The 24,663-nt window shown below is 37.8% G+C and overlaps 1 long non-coding RNA gene across 1 annotated transcript in view; it reads right to left on the bottom strand.

Moving 5' to 3' along the window:
* LOC140501993 (uncharacterized) overlaps positions 1–7,165 on the bottom strand; it is a 23,039-nt gene extending 15,874 nt beyond the window's left edge. The window contains exon 1 of the long non-coding RNA XR_011966474.1: positions 6,975–7,165. This is a non-coding gene — a long non-coding RNA (uncharacterized lncRNA). The remainder of the gene's footprint in view (positions 1–6,974) is intronic.
* Positions 7,166–24,663: the final 17,498 nt, after the last annotated feature.

Genomic DNA, 24,663 nt, shown 5'->3' with positions numbered 1-24,663 from the left:
TGCTTCCTAGTTACTTCTCTGGGCCTCAGTTTCTCCATAGGTAGAAGGAGGAGGTTGGTTTAGGTAACCAAAGTGCTTCCCAGGTCTGAATCTTGTGACCTTGCTAATGCATGTGGAATTGCAAAGGATGTGCCCATAAGAAAAATCAAACTGAATGCCAAAGCCAAAGACATGCTCACAACTGGCTTCGGGGACTAGGGTAGTTCCGTTTTAAAGAAAGACTGTAGTATGGCAAGGCCCAAGGACTTGGTGCTTCCTGAACTTCAAAGCCTGCGGTGGCTGACCTCTCTAAGAGCCCTGCTGGTAATTGCAGGGAATCCAAAAGATGTCTTGGGGCCACGGAAGCTGATAAAAGCCCAGGCTCTTCAAAGGGTCATTTCACAGGATTTGACACCAGCTCTGTTAATTGTCAGCCTGGGAATGAGCGGCTGTCTGAAACAGGATATGCCCACAGTCAAACCGGTGAAGGGTTTTAATAAGGGTTGGAATGAAAAACAAAAAATCACTAGAGTAGTTTTAGGGTAGGGGTTAGAGAATCTGAAGGAAGGAAAGAAAATAGTAAGGAATGAGTTTTATGTAAAAAATAAACAAAGAAACAAACGTGGAAAAGAAAATTATCCTAGTCTCTGGTCAAAGATTTTGAGTCTATGGGGAGGATGGGTTGTCATGAGAACTCTTATCTCCTCTCTGCTTTATCCTCTTAGAGAAAGATGCCTCCTTTTTTAGGGTTCATTTCCTATCCACCTGTCTCCTGGGCTGTCTTCCTGCTGTCTCCTCTGGGACTGGCTTTTATCAGTTATTCACTTATCTCTTCATGAAAAAATTTTAGCTACTGTCTGGATTTTGCCTCATGTCTCAGCATGGCGCATCTCTTCCATTTGTGGATTTCATGGTGTCCATTTGGGTTGGAGAAAGTGGATAGTTTTCACTGTTTGTGATAGTTTCAAATTTTGCTCATCCTCACATTTTTGAGATTCCTCAGAGCAGCTGTTCCACCCTTATTAAGCTAATAATTCTACTTTTAATCTTTCTGAGACAATACAGCCCTTCTGTTTTACTGACAATAATAATGGCTAGTATATACATATTTATACGTATATGTACATATACGTGTGTATATGTGTGTCTATGTATATGTCTGTCTTGTCTATCTAAACTTCTATTAAACATCTATCTTATTTGTCTGTGCTGTCTGTCTTGTATCTAACTAATCTATCTTGTCTATCATCTGTCTATCTAAACTTCTATCTTACCCGTCTTTTCTTTGTCTAACCTTCTATCTAATCTGCCTATCTTATCTTATCAGTCTGTGCTATCTGTCTATCTAATCTGTCTTGTCTGTATCTCTCTCTCTCTCTCTCTCTCTCTCTCTCTCTCTCTCTCTCTCTCTCCTGGGGCAGCTAAGTGGTGCAGTGGATATAACACCAGTGCAGGAATCAGGAGGATGTGAGTTCAAATCTCACCTCAGACACTTGACACTCACTAGCTGTGTGACCTTGGGCAAGTCACTTAACCCCAACTACCTCATCCTGGGTCATCTCCAATCACCCTGATGAATATCTGGTCACTGGATTCAGATGGCTCTGGAGGAGAAGTGAGGCTGGTGACCTGCACAGCCCTCCCTCGCTGAAAACACAGTCAGGTGCAAGTGATGTCACCATTTCTCTGATGGCATGGTCTTCTTCGGTGATGGCATTGTCTTCTTCGGCAACGAAGGGTGAACACACAGATATCTATCTATCTGTCATCTCAGAGGGGTGGCAGCTAGTTGCACATAAAACTCCAGAGAACAGGGAGAGAAATACCCAGGAGGTCTCAATCATAGGATTTAGAGTTGGAAAAGACTGTAGAGATTCTTTGGAAATAGGATGATAGGTTCTTAGATTTACAGTTGGAAGGAATCTTAGAGATCTTTGAGTCCAATCCTCTATCCCCCATTTTTACAGGTGTGCAAACTGAGACTCAGATTAAATGGTTTGCTTAGGGTCATAAAGGTAGTAAGTGACTTCAGCAGGATTTAAAATCGAGGTTATCATGACTCCACATCCAGCATTATCCACTAGACCACTTGGCTGCCTTTCATCCTTCTCGTTTTATAGAAGAAACAAAGAAGAAACAAAACAAAGCTAAGGTCCAAAGAAGTGAGTCATTTCCTCAAGTCCACTTGACAGTAAATAGCAGAACCAGCATCCCTATCCAGCCCCGTGGTTCCCAGGCCATTGTACTTTCCCTGCCCAATGCTTTTCTACAACTCAGACCCTGCTGTTCTGCAGATTTCACCTCACATCCTTTATTCCCCAACACATCAGATTTACTTGTCCACACATAGACAGTCGTCTTCTTCCTCTTCATTCCCTGGCCACCCAACACCAAAGCAGGAGTACCTTGGCCTCTTCTGCTCTCTGTAGTCCCATCTTAGGTTGTCCTCTTACCTCCCAGCCCCCATGGGTCGTCTCATTCCTCCCACCTTTCTGTATTTTTTTCTCCTCAAAAGCCTGATGTGAATGTGCTAATCTCCCATGACTTCAAAAGTTCACAGGGAAAACTGAGAAAAATTCATCTCCATTACTGTAATAAGAATGATAGCAATAACCAGGATCTCTCGGACTCCCAAATAACCTCAGATTCCCGTTTTTTCTGATCTTCCTGTTCTGTGATCTTTCCTTTTTCCCACCAGATTTCTTGCCTACTTTAGCTTTACACTTGCAGTTTTATCCTCACCATTCTAGTGAATTGACTATCTCAAAAGCTACTTTTGCCTTCCTAATATTTGGATCCAATAGCTTTTTCTTCCCTTTTTCTGCCTACACAGTTTGGTATTATTGGACGCTGTCTCCTCCTGCATCCATTTCCTTCTCTTGACTTCTGTCCCATTGCATTATTCTCATTATCTTCATCCTGTTCTGGTTGCTCCTTCTTTACTGCTTTCTTTTTTTTAAAAAAAATTGTTCATATCTTTGTACACCACCTTCATTTCCAAAGGTACTCCTCCCCCTCCTCCAGAAAGCCACCCTTTGTCACAAAAAAATAAAAATTAAAGAGTTTAGCAAACTTGCCAACACATCCGTCCAGTCTCATAGTATATGTAATGTTCCATACCCAGAGTTCCCCACATCTGCATTCTGAGAGGTACGTTTTATCTTCACTTCCTTGGGGCTAAACTTATTATAATCATATAAAATTCAGTTTCTTCTTTGTTTTTATTCTTTTGATTTACATTGTTTTAGTCAATGAGTATATAATTTTTCCTGGTTCTGTTTACTTCACTTTGCATCAGTTCATATGTCTTCCCATGGATCTCTGTATCTTTTCACACTCATAATTTCTTATGACAGTCATTTCCCATAGTAATAAAAGTACCACATGTTTATTTAGCCATTTATCACTCCATGGGGATCCATTTTGCTATCAATTCTTGGTGATTTTACTTCTCTATTCCTCCTCCTTTTCCCATCTCCGAAATAGTGAAGTCATTTCTAAGGCTCCCTGTATTAGATTTTTCTTCTTTATTCCTCTCCCCGGACATTCTCCATCCCTGCTTGCCACAGTTTTACTTATTCCCTTTATGTAAATGACATTCTCCCTCTCTGTCTCTCTGTTTCTGTCTCTCTCTGTCTGCCTCTCTCGTTCTAGGTCCATATTTCCACCTAGATGTGGCAACCTGAAAGTCTCTCCTCAGACTTCACATCTCCCACACTGAACTCATCACCATCCCACTCAAACCGCCTTCTCCTCCTGGCTTCTTAACTTCTTTATTTCTATTAATGTGCCCCCACCTTCTCCCACTCACCCAGGTGCCTTTTACTCCTCCTTGTCCCTTGACATTCATGTGCAATTGGTCACCATCATGTCCTGTCTATCCTATCCCCATTCCCACAGTGATTACTGTCCTTTCTTTATCATCTTAGTTTTTCAGTATCCCAGTTCTGGACTTTATTACTTCTTTCCTGGCCTTTTTCAATAGCCTCCCCACGAGTGTCATTGCCCATTGTTGTATTTTTCACCTCCAGTAACTCCTGTTTCTCGCATCATCTACCAAAACATTCCTGAACCTTAACTATGGCCTTCATGGCCACTGAACTTAACAAGATGGGATTGCTTCAGCCAAGAGCTATATGGACTTATTCTGGTTTGACATGTCACAGCTTATAGCTGCAAACTGTCTTCTTTGTAACAGCTACATGAGGTAAGCAGTACAAATATTATGGATCCCATTTTACAGATGAAAAAAGCCCGAGGTTCTAAGAGGTTAAATAACTTGTCTATGGTGACCCATTAACAAGTAACAACTGATATTTGATCCCAGATTTGCCAACCATAACCCTTTTCTCTTCTGACTATGTTAGAATGCTTAAGAGCACAGGGAAAAGGAGCCCATTAAAATTGTTCCTTGTTGCATTTGCCCAACCAACAGATTGTCCAGCTTCTGCCACTTTCTAGCTGGCTCTTTAGAATCCACTGATTCTGTCCAACTTTACCATACTGTGTACTTCCTTGGTCTCTCACACTGCTGACTGGCACATTTCCCACAAATATGTTTTATGAAGCCTTAGAAGTCTCTATTACCCTTTATTGCTATCCCTTATTAGATTAGATGGGCCCCAAGGCAATTGCTGTACCTAGTCTAGCTTTGCAATCCGTGTTTTGTAGAGATTCTATGTTTAATACTAGAGCTATCCTCTAAGTTGTTAGAAAGAATAAGCAGGTAGTTACCTAGTGATGTGACTCTGGGGATTAAGGAGCCTTTGTCGTTTTCCTCCAAATAAGTGATAATTTCTGAAATTTCACCCCTAACAGACTCACTAATTTAATTCCAATGATATCCTTTTCTCCTACCAGGAAAGGGGTAACTTGAGGAATGAAAAAGGAGTATATGTGCAGGAGACGAAGCAAATCCAAACTTTTTGCACATCTTTCTTGGGATTCCTGGTCAGGGAAATTGCAAAGATTCCTCAGAAATGGGGCATCTATGTAGAATAGTTTCATTTGATCTGCATTTACTGGAATGATTTTTATAAGCATAAAGTCTCAGGACTGGCTAGAAATCAGTGTTAGATGAGGAACAGGATCTTCCTCATTCAACAAAGGATAAATTGTGGTCACTATAAATATGCAGCAAATACTAAGTAATGAAGATTCACATCTGAGATGGTACTGATGGAATCAAAGGGGTAGCAGATTAAAAAAAATTCCCCAAGTAAATTCCCAAAAATCAGACAGATGGTATCTTTACTGATATCCAACATTAAAACCTATTATTTGGATCTTGACTTAGATGAATGGATACAAAGACAATGTCAATTCACTTTCATCTAAGCTCTTTCTTTCTTTGAAAAGGAGTGTTTCTTACTTAGATTTCAAAGCCCCAGAACAAGGACCTCGCCCTTAACTCTAGTCGGGGCAATGATGCCACATCCTCAGATTCTTCATGGGTCATTGACGCAATGGTTGCCATGTTCTGTTTCATCTGATGTTTCTTGGGCTAAGGACCCTGAAGGGAAGTTCCTTTAAATAAGTCTGTTCCTGTGATCCAGCATGGAGAGTTGCTTTAGCATGTCAGTCAGCATGAAGAGGAAGACATCAGGTTCCTATTGGGTATTGTCAAAATGACTTCCATCAAAGATGTTCCATGGACAATGAACATTGCAGTTAAATAGGGAATCAGTGAAATATATGGGAATTGATTTACTTAGAAAAGATTCCCCTTCACCCCTCTCCCTTGTGGCTCTAAATTTTATGTCTCCTTTCAATAAAATCCTTAAATGGTTTAACAAAATATATAGCAAGTTGCTAAACTTCATTAGATAAAAGTACATAATTGAATTAACAGGAAATGGGCTTAACTAGCCGAACACTTCAATCAATAAGAAAAGAAATATTTGAAGGTTTCAGAGCAACTAGAAGGAAAGAAAATCATTATGACTATTACAGCAACTACTAGTACTACCACCACCGCCGCCGCCGCCACCGCCACCACCACTACTACAACTACTGCTGCTGCTACTACTGCTTATAGGGATTGGACTTTGATTTCATTGGCATAGGGAACTCCCTGGCAGGAAAACTCCCTCTACCAATTTAGGTTGGCGCCTTTTCTGCAACTTATAGTCTTAGAAAGTTGTCTAGAGCGCTAAGAGGTTAAGTGACTTACCCAGAGTTACACAGCTGGTAGGTGTCTTGAACCTAGGTCTTGGAAAATAGTTCTATATGTACTACACTGCTTCAATAATAATTATAACAGATTCTACTTATATTATGTGTTTGCTCTACATATTTTATCTCACTTGATCCTCATAAAAGCCTTATGAGGTGTTATTAGGAAGATATGGAAATTTCTAGAGCAATAAGACTTTTTTTTTATAATAATTCCTCCTTTGAAGAGGTAGCTAGGTGGCACAGTGGATAGACCACTGGGTCTGGAATCAAGAAGACTCATCTTCCTGAGTTCAAATCCAGCGTCAGACACTTACTAGCAGTGTGACTCTGGTCAAGTCACTTAATCCTGTTTGCCTCGGTTTCCTCACATGTAAAATGAGTGGGAGAAGGAAAGGGCAAACCACTCCAGTGTCTTTGCCAAGAAAACCTCAAATGGGATCCCAAAGAATCAGACATGAGTGGAAAAACAAACAAACTCAACAACAATAGTTTCGTAGTAATTGTCTTTAAAAGGATAAACCTCTGGCCAGATACATACATACATACATACATACCATACATACACACACATATATGACATAATTCTTACTAATGTTGATTCTAGTAGTTTGCAAAGTTCAATTTCTGAATGCTTTAAACTTTTAACTTTTTTTGAATAGAAAGAATGAGAAGAATTTAATGTAAACTATTACTCTGAACCGAGGCTATTTCGAGAGCTTAGAATTGCTCCCAAATTAACACAAGATTTTAATAATTTCTAGTAAAGCAATTTTTTTTTGCCCCTAAGAGGCATACATGAGAAATAGGAAAGGACTTACCTATTTGAGTTCTGTCATCTGGTCAGATTCATCACTAATCTTGATTGCAACATCAGTTTGAAATTTCAATATCACTGCTAAAGGTTAAGCAGAGTTCACGCTTCTTGTAGTTTTCTCTCGATGCCATCCTGTGGCCTCTCTCCTCTTTTTGAGAACTGATATTGAAGGGTTGACCCTGGGTCTGAACCCCAGGCTCCAACTACTCTGAAGAAAGCCAGGAAGTTATCAAAGGGAAGAGATTAGATAAAATGGACAATGGAGTTGCAGTCTGTGAAAAAGATCAATGGTTTTAAGTGAAGACATCAAGCGAAGGGGTGAGTATCGTGTCAAACATTTGGTTAATGGTTAAAAAAAGAAAAAGGAGAGAATGCAACCTAGAACGTAATATAGACTACTCAGCCAGAGGGAAATGAATGGTGAACTCAGAAACAGAGTTTTTAAAAAAATGGCAGGGAACCATTACATAATAGAGAAGGAGGACTTCAGTTACCTGGAAATCTATGGGAATACTCTCTACTAAAAGCACAGTAGGAAATGTTATTTTTTAAAATTATTGATTTATATATATATATATATATATATATATATATATATATATATATATATATATATATATATACACAACAGGCATCCCAAGAGAAACTCAAACCACTGACAAAGTATTTTCCCCCAAATGGTTAATAAAACAGTATAAGAGAATAGTTTCCCAAGTAGTAAGTGGTATACAAGTTTCTACTTTTATTGTTTATTGTTGGTTAACAGAAAGAAAACTATATATCCTTTTACTTTAATAAATTGGTGCCAGATCCACAGGATCTCAGAAATGTATGAGAATTCAGAGGCCATCTATTTTGACTCAGAACTGAACAAGAATCCCCTTTATAGTAATAAGGCAAGTGGTTTCCCAGTCTTTGTTGAAGACTCTTGAGGGAGAACTGTAGTTCAATGTAATGGGGGAAAACCCCCTTGCCCCCCAAAACAAAGCCTTGATATGATGTCAAAGGACTTGAGTTCAAATGTCATCTCAGCCACTTACTACTTGTATGACTTTAGATAAATCACTTACTCTTTCTATCTCAGTTTCTTCATCTGTAAAATGAGGAGGTTGGAATAGGTGGCCTGGGAGGTTCTCTCCAGCTCTAGGTTCCTATGGCAGCCAATTCTGCTTAGATAATTTCCTTACATCAAGCCTAAATTCTCCTCTTTGTGACTTTCATTCATTTTTCTTACTTCTCTCCTGTGGGACTAAGCAGAACAAATTTAATTTCTCTTGTACTTTATACTGATTCAGTTATTAGAAGACAGCTGTCATGTTTCCCCTTAAGTCTTCCTTCCTACAGACTCAATCTTGTCCCTTGTATCTTATTAGAGTTTTGTCACCTTTCAAAGTCATTTGCATTTACACGGCTGCAGTTTTTGCATATATTCTTTCAGCTCTGTTTTATTCACTCTAAAAGCTCTTCATAAAAACCTCCCCAGGTTTCACTGAATTCTTATCTGTCATCCCTTCTAGTGAAACTATTTCAAAATGTATTGCTTCCAATTTCTTGCTGTTAAAATAATACTATTATAAATGTTTTTGTGCGTATGGATCTTTTCTTGCTGTTAATGACCTCCTGGTGACATAATGTCAGTTGTGAGCTTGTTGTATTAAAGGGTATGAAAATTTTGATGACTTTCTCTCTATGGTTCTAAATAGTTTTCTGGGAAGTTTGGACCCATTCATAGCTCCATCGAAAGTGAATTGACATGTTCCTCTTTCTACAACTCACTCATCTTTAAGTTTTCCCTTTTTTTGCCAACTTAACAGCTATGAAATGATATCTCAGACTTGTTTTAATTTGCATTTGTCTGATTATTGGTAATTTTCAACATACTGATTTTTTTTTTAATTTGAAAACTGTTTGCTCATCTTCTTTGGCCTTTGCTCTTTGGAAAATGTCACTTAGTCTTTCAGATTTGTGTTGGTTATCTAAAAATTATGGATATCAGACATTGAAAGATGATTAATGCTGACATTCTCTCCCAGTCCACAGTATTTTCTGTCATGATAGATGAATTAATTTTGTTTACTCAAAAGTATTTTAAAATATTTATACAATTAAAGATATCTGTTTTATGTTTTATAATACTCTTTATATTGCAATTGTTATCAATTCTTTTCCTTTGTGACTATGATATAAATAACCTTCCATTCTCATACTTTAAAAAAGGTGTCAATTTTTATATTTTATATTTTGTCCACATAGGATTTATTGGGATGTGTATGGGAAGGTGCTGTCCTAAATTTATTTTCTACCAAATTACAATACAGTCTCCCTGGAAATTTTTGTTGAAAAAAGAGTTCTTTCTGTAATATTTTGTGTTCTTGGGTTCATCAAAGACTGGGATATTGAATGGATTTCTTTCTCACTTTTGCATATATGATCTATTCCTGTATTCTGTCTCTTATCCAATACTGGACTATATTGGCAAAATCTGCTTTTTGATATAATTTGATTTTCGGTGATGCCAAACTAATTTCATTCCTATTTTCTCATTATTTCTTTAATATTCTTGGTCTTTCATTCTTCTATTTGATTTTTATAAATTATTTTGCCTAATTCTATAAAATATCTCCTTGAATTTTTATTGTTGAAGCATTAAATCTATAGATTAAAATGTCTTGTAATGTCATTTTTTTACCCTATTAATGCAGTTTAGACAGGAATGTTGACTATCTCACCACTTACTCTTTATTTTTAAAATTAAATTATTTTTAAATTATTTAAATTTAAATATTTAAATTTAAATTATTTTTTAAATTAAATTTTGCTTTTTTAATCAGCAGCTTTTTTAATCTTTCATTCCTCTCTATCCCATACCTGCTCAACGCTGAAAGAAAAAAAGAAAAACTTGTAACAAATATATGTGGTCAAACAAGACAAATCCCCAGTTTGGCTTTGTCCATCTATCTCTCTGTCTGTCTTTCTCTTTTCATCTATCTCAGTCTATATCCTGAGTCCATTTCTCTTTTGGTCAAGAGGGGGTTAGCATAAAAATCATGGGTCTTCTGTAATTGTGGTTTTTTCCTTCTTTAAAAAATTATTTATAATTATAGGCATTTATAATCCATCCCACCCACTGTCCCCCCCAAATGAGCAATAAGAATAGATAAAAATAAAACCCCTTTCTTAAACATATATTGTTAGTAAAATAGATTCCCATATTGGCTATGTGTGTGTATGTCTGCATACACACATGTACACAGTCATACACATACTCAAATATATGTGTATATATGTATATACACATGTAGACACATGCTCATATATATGTATATATGTATGCACACACACATATATATGGAAATGCATGTGTGTGTATATGCCTATATTTATCTAACTCTTTCTGCATTTCTCTATTTGAAGAGGTTTCATCTTCAGGCTTTTGGACTTGAGATGTATCATGACAACGAAGTTCTAAAGTCTTTTAATGTTTTTTCTTTGTCATGTTGCTGACATTATATATATGTATATTCACATATATTTTTTCTCCTAGTTCTTCTCACCTCACTCTGCATTAGTTCATGAGATTTTCCCAGTTTTAGAAGATGTGCTCCATTGTATCATTTCTTAGATCACAGTAATAGTCTATTATGTTCACAGGACATAATTGGTTTAACCATTCCCTGATAGAAGGGCTGGGCAGCTGGGTGACATAGTGGATAGAATGCTGGGCTTGGAGTCAGGAAGACCTGAGTTTAAATCCAGCCTCAGACAATTATTAGTTGTGTGACCCTGGGCAAATCCCTTAACACAGTTTGCCTCAGTTTTCTTCTCTGTAAAATGAACTTGGGAAGGAAATAGGAAACCACTTTAGTATCTTTGCGAAAAAAAAACCCAAATGGGAGCACAGCTTCTGAACTTGTGAGTTTTGGAAGGTCAGGGGGTCACCCTGGTGTCCCAGATTTCTAGAGTCTAGATTTGTAGCTAGAGCAGCATTGATACCTGATAAGCAAGGAACCCTTGAGAGTAGTCTTCTTGAACAGCATTGGCAGAGATTGAGATGATGACTCATCTAGCTGTCTGACTAATCTAGACATGAATTTGGAGGGACCAATGCAACTAAGCAAAGGGTTTACTCTCAAGGAATTGGGGGAAAATACTTGTCTTTATGCTGTTAGCTCTGAAATTAATATTCTTTTGTAAAAGCTAATAGAGGTTAGCTGGTTAAATGGAAATAGAGTACTAATTACTGGAACCTAACAGTTGGGGGAATGGAACTGGAGCATTTGGGGATTGAGCCAATGGCATTAGAGAAAAATAACACCTCAACCCCTTAGGGCACCTTAAAACTCTGAAGGGGAGATATGGCCTCCCTGGATCTGGGAGACAGAGCCAAAACATACTTGCTACTTCTACATTTAAAAATATTATTCTGAGAAGGGTTCCTCAGGCTTTACCAGACTGTCAAAAGGGTCTATGATACAAAGAAAGTGAAGAACTCCTAAGAATGATAAAATTTTTTATGTAAATCCCATATAATTATTATATAACATCATAATTGTACATTTGTGTATATGTATATATACACACATATCTATATATCTATACATCTATCTAGGCTGACGGTTTAGGGGATAGTACAAGCTAATTAAAGTTTGTAAGGATTGGAGATGGTAAGTCAATTTAATGGAAAAAGGGATAGAACAGGTAGAGGCTGAAGATTAAAGAACTGGGGGATGATTTAGGGGCCAGCCTTGTGGAGAAGAAAGGAGAGTGTGTGATCAAGTGTAAATGGTGAAAGAGTGGCCTGGGCAAGGGGAGGGGCTGCTTCATCTTCAGAGGCTGGAGAATTGGGAGGATGATGTCAAGAGCTTTTGATTTTTTTGTGGGGGGAGGCAATCAGGTGAGGTGACTTGCTCAGGGTCACACAGCTAGTAAGTATGTGAGGATGGATTTGTACTCAAGTGCCCCTGACTCCAGGGCTGGTGTTCTATCTACTCTATTGCTGCCCCATGGCAAGAGGTTTAGCAATGAAGAGAAGGGCAGAAGCAGTAGCTTGAGTAGAAGGGCCTAAATTCTTTCAGGAAGGTGAGATCATCAGAAGACAGATGGTGAAGCATAATTCCAACCTCTTGGCAGAGACGAGATGGACCATAGGTGCAGAATAAAATGTGCATTTTTTAGACACAATGAGCATGTGAATTTATTTTAACTATAGTTTTTGTTATGAGAAGAATTTTGATTAGAGTGGATGATAGGAGGGAAAGTGAAGGATTAGGGATTGTGATGAAAAAATAAGAAAAGAAATTTTAAAAAGCATCACTGAACAATTTAAAAGATACAGAAAAAAGAGAAGTAAATTCAAAAGAGGACACAGACAAGCAGAGTAGTGTTAGTACTTTCTTGTTAAATTTGATATAACCTTTGAAAAATCAGGTTGGACATAATAGATTCATTATTTCCTATAAAGTTCTCTTTCTGTGTTCTTCCTTCTACATGGAAACATTGATTTTTTAAGATAAAATTTAAAGAAAAAATCCAAAGAGTATGATATCAATTCCATGCAAAATTAATGTTCTTCTGACAATTCCAACAGAGAGATAAAAACATTTAGGCTTGAGCAAAATATTGGGAAAAATTGGATTTGGTTAAATCTAAGAAAAAGAATCTCAGTAGGAATGTTAAAGTGTATATATGTACATACATAAATATAAATACTCTAACATATAATGGAGGATATGTACTTTGACATACATACGTGCATACATATATATGTATATACATACTCTCTAACATCTATATTTGTAAATATATGTGTGTATGTATATGCACATATGTAATGCTCATACTGAAAATTTAACAATTGACTCTTACAAGCTGCTATAAGCTGGCTCTAGAAAATCTTTGATATATACATTCATAAATACATAAAATATGTGTGTGTATATATACACATGCATGTACACACAAATATATGTATGCACACATAAAATATATATGAACTTCTCTTTTTCAGTGGGGTACAAATTCCTGTATATGGAAATATCTAAACATATAGATTATATATGTATGAATTTGTATCCTAGGCACTTAAGGAAAGATTGTGTATATATATATATATACATATAATATATTCATACATAAGCATATGTGTCTATATGTACATAGAAACAGATATAGAGAGGAGAGATTCATGAGAACATGGGAGAAAGAACATACAGGATGTCATTAGCAAGATGTATGAGCAGAAAAGAAGTTTTTCCATTCACATAGCAAGAGCAAAGGACAGCCAATAGAGAGCTAGGAGGGGCCATGGTATCCCCCAAATATCAAGAGAGTCAGAGGAGGGCCCCCAGTACTTTGAATGGTTCCCCTGGAGGAAGGTAAATGAGAGGACATGAACAAGTGTGGCACTAGATGTGCAGGAATAGATCGGAGATGGTAATACCCACACCAGGGGAAATCACAAAGCCTTGGATAAGTATTGCGGTATCAAAATATTCACCAACTGGTCCAACAAATGAGTTCCCAGTGCTATGCAAAACCAGCCCTTGGAAAGCAGATGTAAGGACTTCTCAGGATGTGTTCTTGGGCAGAAGGTCAAAATAATGGCAGGGCTGTATAGGGTGTCCAGCTAAGTATGTTCTTAGGTACAGGGCCAGAAAAGTCTTCAAGGGGAGTCAGACCTTTACAATGGCTCATGTGTTTCTTTTCTATAGGGAAATCTGTTCTGACCACTTCACATTACTGTCTGTCCTTCTAGGGGGAGAGGTCTACATTACAAATGACAGATTAGTGTGAGAACAGAGGAAAATGACTACTTAGACTCAGTACCCATAATGAGTTGCTTTAAGCCCGCTGAGGAAAATCTGCAGAGTTGAGGAATTTGGAGACAAAGAAAAATGAATGTCTCCAAGGCTTTTTCTTGCAAGTTGTGGCTAGTGAGGTTGAGGCTTGTCTGGTTATAGTAGGCTCGTTGCTTGAGTAACATGGCAAATAGTAAATGAAGTGAATGAGACATGGCAAATCTAAATTGGTTGAGAAATATTTGAGAAAGGCTTCAGTTTTGTAGAAGACAAACTGCTTCTTAACCTGTAGAAGAACTCTGCTTAGCCTTGCTGGACCAAAATGAGGGACAAAGGCTAGAAAGTTGCAGAGGAGCAAATTTCTGTTTAAAATAAAGAAAAAGCTGTGTAAAAATTAGAGTATCCCCTAAGTGGAATGAACTAGTTCATAAGGTAGTGAGTTCTCCATCAATGATAATCTTCTAGCAGAGGCTGAATGACTATTTGTTGGGGAATATTATTTTGTAAGAATCTTTAACTTAGGATTCATGAACTTCTTAAAAAATTTTGTGCTTCAAAGTAATTGATATTTTTTGCAATCCTACATATTTTATTTCTTGTATTTAAAAACATAATTCTGAGAAGACCTCCATGGGCTTTACCAGACTAACTGTTGAACAGGTCCATGACACAAAATAAGATGGAAAATATCTGTTTTAGAAGGAATTCCTGCTCAGGTATAGATTGGACTGGATGACCTTTGAGGTCCCAGACTTCCCTGAGGTTCTTCCAATTCCAGACAAGGGTGTTTATTTGTAAAAGCAGTGCAGGGGGCCTAGAATAGCCTTTGCCATCATAAATCCTACAGCAGGATGTGGATGTCCTTGGAGATCTCATCTTCTGCCCATGGCAGCCCGGGGTTCTTTGGCTACTCCTAGCTCTGCTTCAGTCTCATGGAAGCATGTTGTCTTTTCATGTTAGACTGTAGGACCATATTTTTAATAAAATAACTTTCAGACATATTTCTAGTAATTTAACAGGTTTTAAAATTAATTTTGTGGCTCCTTAAAGTGCTTTAATTATTAAGGCTAATGATTTTATTTCAGTTGTTATTCTTCTAAGGCTACTTGTGTGAATATGTGTGTGCAGGGGGAGTGTTGGAAATAAAGAACTAATTATTTTTAGTGTGGTTTGCAGCTGCCACTTAAGAAATAAGAAAATAATTGGGTTTCTGGAAATCTCTTAAGTCATGTGTCCAATTTAGCCAGGTTAAATAGCCAGGAGAGACTAATGTAGTTTGGTAAGAATGGAAAGAGTATAGCAATGTGTACATTAGTAGTTAAGTGAAGGACTCTTAAAAAATCCATTCAGTCTAAGGGAATTAAGAGACTTATAAAACGAGGAAAAATGTGTTTATTGTTTTTTAGAGGTTTTCAGACCTTCATTCTGTAACTGTATATTTAAGATTATATTTGAATTTAATCAGCCTGGCATTCCACCAAATGTTCTACACATGCTTGCCAAATAAGTTTGTTGTTGATATTATTGTTGTTATAAATATTAATAATGGCTGACATTATATAGTATTTTAAGGTTGGCAGGCACTTTCCAAAGATTGTTTCATTTGAGCTTAACAAGAACCCTGTGAGGTTTATGGGATGTGTGACCTCATCAATGTGGGTGCTCCCTCTGGCAATGTGGGCTCACAGGCTCCTAGTTTTCAAGTTAGGAGGGATCTCTAAAGATCACCAAGTGTTGCTCCTTCATTTTACAGGTGGGGAAACTAGGGCCCAGAAAGTTTAAATGAATGGTCTATGGTCTCACAGCTAGAAAGTGTCTGAAGTAGGATTTGAACCTCGGGCTTTCTGATTGCATGTCCAAATTTATCCACTATACAGGGTGGGCTAAAGATCTTTAGTGTATTTTAAAGTTACTAAAACTACACTAGGACTTTTGGGACATCCTTTAAGTCGTGTCTATGACAATTATTCTATGGCTGCCAATCTTGGGGTGAATCTTGTCCATGTCCTCCTATAAATTTGCTTCAGGAGACTGATTTAATAAATATGCTTCTTATTTGCTTCTACCACTTCAAGAATAACATGGGGAAAATGGTTTTTTGTCCTTAGACTTAGAGATAGAGCGAGAGATAAAGTATGGGACTTGGAGTCAAGAAGACCTGAGTTTGAATCCTGCCTCAAACACTACTTAGCTGGGTGACCTTGGGCAAGTCACTTAATTTTTCTTTGCCTCAGTCTCCACTTCTATACAATGGGGATAATAGCACCTACCTCACATAGTTGTTGAGAGGATCAAATGAGTTAACTTATATGAAGATCTTTTCAAACCTTAAGTGCTCTACAAATGCTATCATTCTTCCTTTATCTTTGCCATATTACCAGCCAGTTATCTTTTGTTTATGTACTTTTTTGTTAAGATCCCTTTGTGTGTGTGTGTGTGTGTGTGTGTGTGTGTGTGTATAATTGGGGCTAAGTGACTTGTACAGTCATGCAGCTAGTTACTGTCTGAGGCAGGATTTGAACTCAGGTCCTCCTGACTCCAGGGCTGGTCCTCTATCTACTTTCTCATCTAACTGCCTCTTCTTTATCTTTTTTTAATTCCTTGTTTGTAATGGGTTGCAACCCGCTCGCACCCACCATGTCTCTCTCTACTAAGCAATGCCTTTTCTATGCTTTCTGATTTAAATTCTTCAGTTAATATAGTATTTTATGATTTGCAGATATAAAACAAATCTGGAAGGAATGTTGGTATTAAAAAAGATGAGGTAGAGCTATGTGTATTCTTATGTCCATTTGGTAGGTGAGGAAATGTAGTGAGGTAACTCACCCAGGATTGTTGTGAGTTTATAATGAGATAATAATCGTGTTTTGTGAATTTTAAATACTATAAAATGCTATTATTATTATTATTTAGCAAAGTACTTGGGTCATCTAGTATTGAGAAGTGTTCATTGAATAGAATTTCTGTGGTTCACCATATTGTGGTCAGTCCATTACGCTGGCCCAGTTCTGTCATCCAAAGTGTCAACTATATCACCTTCTACTTTTATGTCATTTGTAAATTCAGGGAGTCTGCCATCGATGTCTTAATCATAGACAGAGATTTAGAGTTGAAAGGGACGTTTGGTACCGTCTGTTCCAATCCCCTCATTTTACATATGAGGAAACTGAAGACCAAAGGTGCGATGTGAGTAGCAATTAAGAGAAGCATGTTTGGAACCCAGATTCCCTGACTCCGTATCCAACACTTCTTCCACTGAACCATGTCTTTCTTTAAATGACTGATTAAAAATCTGGTGGCTCAGATATGTTTAGATTAAAAATTTTCTGGCAAAATCAATAAAGGGATTATTAGGGAGCGCTTGGAAATGTAAGCAGTGACAACTATAAGAACAAATTGTGCCAGACGGACATCTTTTATTGTTTTGAGAGAGCTTTGAGACCTGCAGGTCAAGAGATTCCAGTAGAAAATAGTGTAACTAGATTTCAGTAAGTCTTTGATTTTTTTTTCATGATATCTTTATGGACAAGAAAGCAAACTGTAGCCTGGGTGATGTCAGTTTGTTTTATTTGGAAATGACCTACTAGACACCACAAGCAATGAGTAATAGAAGAGCTCAGTAGAATGCTCCTTGTTTTCATTTTGTTCAACATTTTAATTAATGACTTTGATAAAGCCATAGTAACATGGTAACATGGAGCTAGGGCACATGCTAGAATCAGGATCCAAAATGCATAGACAATTTACAATGGGGTGAATCTAGCAAGATAAAATTTACTTGGGATAAGTGCAAAATTCTACACTGGAATTAAAAATTAATTGGCACAAGATCCATATGGGGAAGAAATGGATAGAAAAATGTTCATGTGAGAAAGACCTATGGGTTTTAGTTGACTGCAAACTCAGTATGTCATCAGTGTGACACACTGCTGAAAAAGATAACCAGAGTAGCCTAGAAATAGAGGGCTGAATATAGATGAGAAATCATGGATCCTAATCCTACCTCTAACTCTCACTGGCTGTCAAAAAATGGACAAGTGACTCAAATTTGATGATGTATGTAAATTGTTTTGTAATCTTAAATACACAATACAGACACTAGCTATTGCAGCCTGGTACCCAGAAAGTAGGAGGTGGTTTGTTATTATTATTGTCCACTTGTGTCCTATTCTAGGTGACCCCATGGACCATACTGTCCATGGGGTTTTCTTGGCAAAGATATTGGAATAGTTTGACATTTTCTTCTAAAGTGGATTAAGGCAAACAGAGATTAAGTGACTTGCCCAGGGTCATACAGCTAGTGAGTGTCTGAAGCTAGACTTGAACTCATGTCTTTTTGACTACAGGCTCAATGTTTTATCCACTGAACTAGCTAGCTAGCTAGTAGGAGGCGATAGCCTTGATCAGAACATATTCTTAATATTGGACAGAGCTTTGAGAAGAGAGTGAATGTGAGGGGATTGTAAGAGGATTAGACATCATGCTATGGAAGAATTAATTGAAAGAATTGGTGATGTATTGTCTGGAGTGGAGAAGGCTTGGGATCAAGTATTTGCAGAAATGCTATATATATATATATGTATGTTATTCCATTGTTTCAGTCATTTCTGAATCTTTGTGACTCCATTTTGAGGTTTCCTTGGCAAAGATCCTGGAGTGGTTTGCCATTTTCTTCTCCAGCTCATTTTATAGATGAGAAAACTGAGGCAAACAGGGTTAAGTGACTTATTCAGGGTCACATAGCTGGTCAGTGTCTGTATTTGAACTCTTAAATATGAGTCCTTCTGATCCTAAGCCCAGTGTTCTATTCACTGCAACTCCTAGTTGCCCCGCTTAACTATTAGAGCAGTCCATAAATGTGAAAGTCTGCCTAAGGAAGAAGATGGCTGTCCCTTCCTGGAACTGTCCATTAGGAAGCTGTAAGACCAGTTGTTTGGGAATGTTGTAGATAGAATTCCTGCCCATTTTTCCTGCATTGAGATTTTGTAACTCAGAAGATATTTGCTTATGGAGACTTTGCTCCAATGAATAGTTTCATGTATGACAGCAGAGTCTAGGGACCCCTAACTTGAGAATTTTTGTCATTTTAGCTCCTATTCAGAGGTAATGTGATGGGCTATAAGTTCGCTGCTCTTCAGAGTTCAATGGAAAGATGAAGACAGGATCGATCAGGGCTACTTTGGAGTCATTTTGGTAAATCCTTCTGCTTTATCCAGAGTGGTTGCAGAAGCAGAAGTATTTGAGACTGGGTTACTGGTCATTCTGTGGTCAATGATGAGCAATTAATATTTCTCCAGTTATTTATATCTGTCTTTATTTAGATTAAGTGTTGTAGTTGTATCCATTATAGTTCCTATGTGTGTCTTGGAAACTATTTCTGCAACCTGAACAAGATTTCTCTTTAGAAGACATTTATTAGCCTAGTGAATAGCCTCAGTCCCTTTGATTTCTGTGCGCTTGAATGCTCTGCAAAACATATTGTTGTCTAGACCCCAATTCCAGTGTTTATGTACTTGTTTATATATCTGTCTGTCTCTTTCCCTGTGCTAACACGGGTTAAACTGATTTTTTTGTGATCAAGACTCAGGCTGGTTCATTTTCTAGATTTTTTTTTCCTGGGAATTTTCTTTTTTTCCTCTTTATTTATTTTTAGCTTTGAACATTCATTTCCACAAGATTTTGAGTTCTAAATTTTCTCACCATCTCTCCCTTCCTCCAACCAAAGACACCATGAACTCTGATTATCCTTTCCCCCAATCTGTCCTCCCTTCTGTCACGCCCCTCCCTTCCCTTATCCCCAACTTCTCTGTTTTCTTGTAGGTCAAGATAGATTTCTATACCCCATTGCCTGTATTTCTTATTTCCCAGTTGTATGCAAAAACAATTCCCAACATTTATTCCTGAAACTTTGAGTTCCAATTTCTCTCCCTTCCTCCCTCCCCACCCATCCCCCACTAAGAGGGCAAACAATTCAATACAGGTTATACATGTGTAGTTATACAAAAGATTTCCATAATAGTCATGTTGTGAAAGACAACTACATTTCCTTCCATCCTATCCTTTCTCCAATTTATTCTATTCTCTCTTTTGACCTTGTCCCTCCCCTGAAGTGTTAACTTCTAATTACATCCTCCTCCCATTTACCCTCCCTTCTATCATCCCCCCCCCATTTCCCACTTATACCGTTCTCCCTTACTTTCCTTTAGTGTAAGATAGATTTTCATACCAAATTGAGTGAGCATGTTATTCCCTCCTTAAGCCAAATGTGATGAGAGTAAGCTTCACTTTTTCCCTCTTACCTCCTCTCTTTTCCCCTCCATTGAAAAAGCTTTGTCTTGCCTCTTTTATGAGAGATAATTTGCCCCATTTCATTTCTCCCTTTCTTCTCCCAATATATTCTTTTCTCACCCCTTAATTTTCTTTTTTAGATATCATCTCTTCCTATTCAACTGACCCTGTGCCCTCTATCTATCTATCTATCTATCTATATAATCCCTCCAAGTACCCAAATACTGAGAACAGTCTCAAGAGTTACAAATATTATCTTTCCATGTAAGAATGTAAACAGTTCAATTTTAGTAAGTCCCTTATGATTTTTCTTTCCTGTTTACCTTTTCATGCTTCTCTTGATTCTTGTGTTTGAAAGTCAGATCTTCTATTCAGCTCTAGTCTTTTCCTCAAGAATACTTGAAAGTTCTCTATTTCACTGAAAGGCCATTTTTCCCTTGAAGTAGTATACTCAGTTTTTCTGGGTAGATGATTATTGGTTTTAATCCTAGTTCCTTTTCAGGAACATCACATTCCAAGCCCTTCAGTTCCTTAATGTAGAAGCTGCCAGATCTTGTGTTATTCTGATTGTATTTCCACAATACTCAATTTTTTTCTTTCTGGCTGCTTGCAATATTTTCTCCTCGACCTGGGAACTCTGGAATTTGGCTACAACATTCCTAGGAGTTTCTCTTTTCAGATCTCTTTCAGGAGGTGATTGGTGAATTCTTTTCATTTCTATTTTACCCTCTTGTTCTAGAATATCAGGGCAGTTTTTCTTGATGATTTCATGAAAGATGATGTCTAGGCCCTTTTTTTAATCATGGCTTTCAGGTAGTCCCATAATTTTTAAATTACCTTTCCTGGATCTATTTTCCAGGTCAATTGTTTTTCCAATGAGATATTTCACATTGTATTCTACATTCTTTTACATTCTTTTCTTTATGTTTTGTAATTTCTTAGTTTCTCATAAAGTCATTAGCTTCCATCTGCTCCATTCTAATTTTTACAGAACTATTTTCTTCAATAAGGTTTTGAATCTCCTTTTTCATTTGGCTAATTCTGCTTTTTAAAGCATTCTTCTTCTCATTGGTTTTTTGGACCTCTTTTGCCAGTTGGGCTAGTCTATTTTTAAAGTTATTATTTTCTTCAGCATTTTTTTGAGGTCTCCTTTATCAGACTGTTGACTCTCTTTTCATGATTTTCTTGCATTGTTTTCATTTCTCTTCCTAATTTTTCCTCCACCTCTCTTACTTGATTTTAAAAATCCTTTTTGAGCTCTTCCATGGCCTGAGACCATTGCATACTTTTTTTGGAGGTTTTGGATGTAGAAGCCTTGACTTTTATGTCTTCCTCTGATCATATGATCTGTTCTTCCTCATCTAAAAGGATGGAAGAAAAAATCTGTTCACCAAGAAAGTAATCTTCTCTGGACCTCCTAGCTTTAGAGTGATTATCAATAGTAACTATTGCTATTTCCCACCCAGTCTGATGTCTTTCTTTTTCTTGACCTCATTAAAGGGGCCATGACCTGGCTACTTCTTAAACAGGCCAATTCAATGAATGGACATTGCCTCACCCTAAGTGAGCACCTGCAAAGACCTTGGCCTAAAGGGCCCAACATCTCCCAGTGCATCCTGGGTCATCTCCAGTCATCCTGAGGAATATCAGATCATTGGATTCAGATGGCTCTGGAGGAGAAATGAGGCTGATGACCTGAACAGTCCTCCTTCACTCAAAACAAAGTCAAGTGTAAGCCATGTCATTATTTCTTTGATGGCATGGTCTTCTTAGGCTACGAAGGATGAACACAACAACCTTCTATAGTCTTTTTTTCCCCCTTTTTTGGGCATTTTCTCAGCCAGTTTCTTGACTTTTGAGTCCTTTGTCAAGAACAGAGTATACTCTGGGGGCCTGCAAGTTCTCAGTTCCTCCAAGGTGGCACAATCAAGGGAGAAGAGTTTACTCCTTTCCTGGCCTGTGCTCTGGTCTGGGAGCAACCATAAGCTTTTCTGCCCAGGATCTGTGAGTAAGATTCCCTCTCCAGAGCCTCCATAAGCTCCACCATGTCAGTGCTCCTCCTTATTCCAGGACTGCTATTCAGGTCTGAGATCCAAATCAGCTTCATATCCCCCAGTTCTTTAGGCTGAGGGCTCCAAAAATGGATGCTGCTGCAGCAGTGACTGCTGCTGCCCTGAGGTCAGATCCCTTCTCACCCAGGGTGAAAGAGCTTTCTCACTGACCTTTTAAGGTAGCTTTTGCATTTGTGGGTTGAGAAATCTGGGAACAGCAGCAGCTACCCGTGATTCCATGCCCTGAAGCCTGCTCCAGTCCTGCTGCTTGGCCAAGGAAGTGCTGTGCTCCACTCTGAGCCCTGTGTGATAGACCTTTCCTGTCAGCCTTCTAGGCTGCCTTGGGCTGGAAATCTCTTTCACTCTGTCATTTTGTGGCTTCTGCTGTTCTAGAAATTTTTTAGTGTCATTTTTTGCAGGTATTTTATGAGCTATGGGGGTAGGGCTAGAACAGATCCATCCTGCTCTGCCATCTTGGCTCCACCCATTTTCTAGAGCTTTGTGGAGAAGGTATAATGGAGACCTTGGCTCTACTTATTTCTATTCCACCATCTTGGCTTTGCTCTTCCCCTCCCTCCCTCCCACTAAGAGATATTTTGCACATAGGAGGGGTTTAATGAATTTTTGTTGAATTGATTTGAATTTATTGCAGTAAAGCAAGAAATATATTAACAAAAAAAAATCATATCCCACTGCCTCCTTTACTGGTCTAGACACCAACAGCAGAGTGACCCTTCATCAAAAAGCTCCATTTCAGTCAAAGATGAACAAAGTATCATAGTGCCCTGTGACTGGGCCATCACCATTCCTAGGTTATACAAAATTCCCTGTTGGAAAGGAGAAACTCTGAGCACAGCTGGAATATCATCTCTAAGGTAAAAATGAAGAATAATGACGAAACATATAATATTCTTCTCTGGGAATCTGCTCAGACTTCACTTCAAATGAAATCCCTTTTTTCCTTAGAACCTAGTTAGTAATAATAGAAGCAGTTACTTGGTACAATGGATAAAGTATTAGAGCTGGGAGCAGGAAGACCTGAATTAAAATCCTACCTCAGCCACTTACTGGAGTGAGACCTAAGTTGTTACTTACTTTCTCTTATGGTCAGTTTCTCCATTTGTAAAATAAGTATAACAATAACAACTACCTCTCAGTGTAGGTTAGGGTCATTAGGATCAAATGAAATAACATATAAAGTGCTTTGCAAACAAACTTCTGTATTAATGCTATGGGTTATTATTTCATAGGCCATATATCACTCCAATTCTATGTTACAAGATTTGCAATTATTATTGACCATATTATATTGCAAAGGTAGAAAATATGAAAATATATTTGGGTTCTCAAAACCATAGTCATTGAAAGGAAATATAGTCTCATATTTATTACAAGAATCCTGATTTATCCCAAAACTGCTGAAAATTAGTTTCAGAGAATCCTGGACATAACAGATCCATACATGGTGTGCTTGAAAACATAGCCAAGCAGATGAGTTCTGGGAACAGGCTTGCTTTCTATGGGCTGAACTCATTTAATCTTTGTAGTTTTTCCACAAAATTGCCTAGACATTGGCTCTTTCAAAGCCCTTTGTCTTTAAGTTTGCATGGGGTTTAGAGGAGTTTATGTGCTGGATTGGGATTCAGTTGTGGGCTGTTGTGATGCTAATGGAATGTTCCATCTCTGCCAATGGCATCCTTTGCATTATTTGGCCACATTCCCTAAGACTCCCTGAAGGAGCCTAGAGTTTGCCAGAGTTCCACGTTGTCATCTCAGAGGACAATGTGCTCAAACTGCACAATCCACTCCTAGCATGTTAATCTAGGGCTATTTGGCTGTTTAGTGGAAGTTGATTACTTACTAATTTCCAAGAAGGGAAGTGAAAGTCTTGCATAGGTACTCTCCAATCATTATAAGCTATATGCTTTCAAATTTACTCACTGACTTTCTTTTCTTATTTTAACTAGGATATATAAAGTAATTATTTTGTTTTATAAGTTGCTTTTCTGCCTCTAAGTGATTTTTGGAATTGTAAGTCAGTTTCAAACCCAGTTGATGCTCCCCAAAGTGAGATGAAAGAATCTAGCGTCTACACAGCTGGTATACAGGAAGAAAAAAGATCATTTATCTGGCACAATAGTGAAGATCTCAATTCTCAAACTAGGCAGATTTTAGGATCCCAAAGTCATTAAGCAATAGAGTTGGCACATTAGACCATGAGAAGAGGTGAGATTAAAGTAGCATCCCACAAAAGTGCTTAGGGCATATCTGACTGCCTCAGTTGGAATAGTCCACAGAAGGAAGAAAGGAGACGGAGCTGGAAAGAGGCTCATTTTCTTGACATACTGTCCAAGTATTCAATTGCTATTGCCTGTTCTGGTATACTTGTCCCAAGATAAGTAAAGCAGAAGTAGGAAAATAAAAGACATTAAATTTCTTGTCCAGGGCAAGAAACTACTCGAGTTTCTCTATCCTTCCTGGAAGAAATGGGAATGTGAAGGAAATGATGCTAACCAACTATCTACTTCTTTCATAAGGGCCAGTGAGGATTGGGAGC

Source organism: Notamacropus eugenii, chromosome 4 (genome assembly GCF_028372415.1).
Source record: "Notamacropus eugenii isolate mMacEug1 chromosome 4, mMacEug1.pri_v2, whole genome shotgun sequence".
Classification (NCBI taxonomy): domain Eukaryota; kingdom Metazoa; phylum Chordata; class Mammalia; order Diprotodontia; family Macropodidae; genus Notamacropus; species Notamacropus eugenii.
This window is presented reverse-complemented; position numbering and strand designations above follow the sequence as displayed.